We start from the raw sequence: 4,432 nt of genomic DNA on the forward strand, positions 1-4,432 counted from the left end.
CTGTGAGGAAAGTCTTTGGCTTACATCCAGCTTCAGGGCAACCCAGCATCTCTGCTGGCAGGATGGTATGACTCCTGCTCGCATAATTAATAATGATGTCCATGTTAAGTGTGAGTAATAAATTTGTCTACGGGAACTAAGCACGGCTCATTAGGCAGGTCCTTTCAAATTAAGGCAGAATGCTTTTTTATCACTAAATAGTAACATCACCTTCTCTTCTGCAGAGGCAATCTCTTCTGTTTTGAAAGGCTGACCTCTCCAGAAACAGGACTGCTCCTTTTTAATTACTTGTGTCTTTTCATTTTATGTATGATGAATGTATTCAATGCTCTTATTTTGACTATTATTTAAACCTGCTAAGATGCAAGAAAACCTCAACTTATAGTATAGTCAGTGAGAGTTGAGTTGTTCTATTCTACAAAGGTCTGTGCAATAGAAAAAAAAATTGGTCTATCAGTTTCATGCTCATATTTTTACCCAGGATGTGCTTAAGAATCATCTGGAAATCTGTAATATACAGAGCAATGTGGCAATGGAACTGTAAATATTAGTGACACTGGTGAGCAGTTTTTGACTATTTTTACACAGGATGTGCTTAAGAATCATCTGGAAATCTATTTTACCTGTAAAGTTATCTGTAATATACAGAGCAATGTGGCAATGGAACTGTAAATATTAGTGACACTGGTGAGCAGTTTTTGACATGAACAATGATTCATGTAAGATGCTCAAAAGCATGCTAATTAGAGTTGTATAACCAAACAGACAAAATTGACCTTGACTTTTAAGACAACTTTATTTCATCTGTTAAAATGAGGCAAATATTCATGCTTACAATATCAATTATAATAATTCTTAATAATACACAGATGAGAAAATAAACAAAACCTGTTTGCTTTGCTGACTATTTTAGACACTCCTGAAGAAGATATCTGTCTTATCATAACCAAGATTCAAACCTGATACCTAAATTCTTTGAAGATGAAAAGCACTCTCCCTTTAATTCAAGAGTCAAATAACTCCAAGGTGATTGTAAAAACTAATCACATTCTTTATGTTTGCTGGCACCAGTGCCCTGATTATCTTACTGTTTGTGTCGCCCTTCACTTTTGAGCTCCATCTACAGAAACATACATCCTACTTTCTAAGGTATTCTAATGTTGTTTTATCTGAAACTTTGGGATCGCTTTTCTTGAGCATCTCCATTAGTTGCTATGGAGATGGTTCTAATGGCATTTACAGGCAGCCTGAAATGATTCACTCCAGAGTGAAAAAAAATACTGCTTCTCCAACATATCCTCATTAATCCAAGTAATAAAGAAAAAAACAACGCATGCGAGTATGTACATGTTTGTACGTACCTCATTTGGACCTTTCTGAATTTTAATGTTAAAGAAATGTAAGAAAAGTTTTGAAGTTATGTGTGCATATATATATATATATATGCGTTTAAATAAACACAGAATGCCAGCTAAACTAAAACTGGACAGAATATTTTTCACTGTTCAAATGTTATGAAAATATGTTTTCTGAAGGGGAAAAAAATAATTACAGGACAAGTTATAGTTTCAAATAAATTTTCACTAGAAAGATATGTCTGCTTGCTTGAGAGAAACAGAAATGTTCATTCCCTGTTACCTACAAGTTACAGCAGTAAACTTGAAACACTTTCCTATTCTGCCTGATTAAAAGATGATGCAGTCTGAAAGCCCCTCATCTGAATCAGAGCAGAAGTCTGAACACAGGTTTCTCCTAAGCTAGGGCCATAATTTTGCCTATTTCTTAATGACTTCCACTCAGAAATACGTTTGTTTTAATGCCATATGAAGAAAATTTTCCAATTTTCACCAAACATACTAATCCTTTGAGGAAAGAAATTATTTTAATAATTACCAGAAAAGTACTAGTGGTTATTTTCTGCTAATGCGAAATAAGAGAATATTGCAAGTACAAACAGAGATTAAAAATATGCTCATCATCTCTTTGGAGAGTTATTAAGTTTTTATATCTGTCCAAACTTCAAGACATTGTTTGCTAAGAATGGATCCCAGAACATAATGGTAATAGATAGCAATGCTAATGAGCGCTCCTATCTTTTCATTTTGAGCCCATGTTTACAACTTCCTCAAATCTAAATAATTGTAGCTGGGTTTTTTTCCAGGTTTGTTCCTTGCCTGAGGATAATTTTTATGTTCATGTTATAGTTAAAACAGCTGAGTCAGTTCTGTGAAATAAATTAGGAAAAGGAATGAAATTAGTTTGTCCATGTTAAAAACAAAGAAAAAAACAGACAAGGAGAACCGCCCCCTGAAACTGCTTTTTGGGTTGCTCTGGGGCCTTCACTCTTTGGAGCAGCAACAACTGTCCCTTAAAAAAAACTCCGATAAGTTAAGATCTACCGAAAAATTTAGATGTTCTAGGCAAAACTTGACTGTTACCATTTTGAAGATTTCATTTTGAACATGCTCCGTCTCCATTGTGTATACAAAGAGAAGACCCTTCCCTACTTTCCCCAGGTGACAGGGGATGATATACTACTAACCACAGGACTTAAGAACATGATACACTATTTCTCCTTCAAGAGGCTATGTACCTCTTCAAGAAGAGAAAAAAACTATCTGACTCAAAAGCAGTAGACAGAGAATTTATCCTGAAGAAAAGTCATTATAATCCTCACATAGTGCTTTTTTTGTGTTTTTCTTTTAGTTTAGATGCATTTGTTTCAGAGGTAGGGAAAAGTGTTTTAAAAGTCTTCCCCACAGAGAACAAAAATATTAGAAGAGTAAGAATTAAATCTGATTAAATAAAAGGCCGGAAAATTACCCACCATATTGATTATTCTTTATAATAAACCCATTACTTACAGGACTGCATACGTTTTCTTTTTTCGAACAGAATTTTATTTTCAAATAGCTTGTCAATACTTTATGGCAAACTGAGAATAGATTAGGGTAGCATAGTGAAAGCATTTGTGTGGGATATCAATATGTCCGCATATTTGTATCTTACTAAATAGTAAAATGCTAAGGAATATATATTTTACATGTACTTGCTAATAGTGTTCTGAAAAAAAGTCAAAAGTACCTATGAAAAGAAGATCCTATCTTGAACCAACAAATTAAAAAATTGTTATGAAATTAATATTTCTGTTTTCAAGTGTTGGCTCTGACTATTGAGATTAAGTCATATGAGATCTCCACTGTGAGAAGAATGTAGCAAAGCAAATTTTGAATAGTCGTACCTGCAACAGGAATAATTTGTTTTATATAAGGAGTGGGACGCAGATCCAATGAAAAAATACTGTGTGATCATTGTTGCTTGAAAGCCTATAGTCCTAAATTCTTTATGCAATAAAACTGCAACACCTTTTGTCAAAATTAATTAGAGGCAGGAAGATAGGAAAAAAATCTTAAGTAAATAATGTGACCAGAAAATAAGAGAAAAATTGATAAATTAGAAAAAAATGCTATATAAAATTTTACCAAAATGTATGTATCAGAACATATTAATGGATAAAATACTAAAAATGCATCATTCCAATCTTGAGAAATCCCTGATTAGACTAAGTCAATGAAAGGAAACCTTCTCAAACTTTGCATAAATCTCAAACATCTGGCATTAAGAGATATACCTGCCTTCCCTGACTATCCTCATTCAATATTTATATTTCACCCCATATTTCTGTTCATTTTCATTATTCCTTCTGCCTTATGTCAAAAGTTGAATTTGGCTTTGTGTTTCAAGGATGTTGCAACACGGCTGTCAGTCTCATAACTAGACAGGAAGCAACTTCTCAGAAGAAAAAAACAATCTGATAACTTGAACCAACAGAGAGGTTGCAGGAGTCATTTAAACATATATTTTCTGTATCTGTTATTCTTTTCCTCTGTGTGTTTATCTTATTTCTTCCAGGAAACAGGATCAGACTCTGACATTGACAGCCTCAGCCCAACACAACTGATTCTTTTTCTCCCCAAAAGGTGACAGTTTACACTGTCCTAGTATTGCATTAAAAAATGTCCAAAAGGAGAGTTTTTTAAAAAATAGAAAAGAAACTTGTCTAAAGTTAAAGGGAGACAGAAAAGGCCTTACTTAATAACTTTACATTTCAAGTATTGTTCTTCTTTCCATGCTTCTCCTCCATCACCCTCTTGCGAGGGAGAAGCTTGCGTGCCCTTATGAGGTTGCGAGCTATGCTGGCGGTGGTATATGCCTCCAATAGGGGCTCCCATGCCAGACAGATCTCAACTGAAGGGTCAGACTAAGTGTGTCCACGGGTAGGATGGGCTCGCTAGCCTCCCGCCAACCATCCTGGGAGAAGGACAACTCTAACTGCAAACCCAGGCAGATGGAGCTTGTTTAGCCCTGTAAGGCCATCCATCTAAGAGAAGGATGCTGTAACTAAACCTATGTCCTGAGGACTTTGCTGTCA

The sequence above is a fragment of the Apaloderma vittatum genome, unplaced genomic scaffold (assembly GCF_000703405.1).
Source record: "Apaloderma vittatum isolate BGI_N311 unplaced genomic scaffold, ASM70340v1 scaffold17645, whole genome shotgun sequence".
NCBI classification, from domain to species: Eukaryota; Metazoa; Chordata; class Aves; order Trogoniformes; family Trogonidae; genus Apaloderma; species Apaloderma vittatum.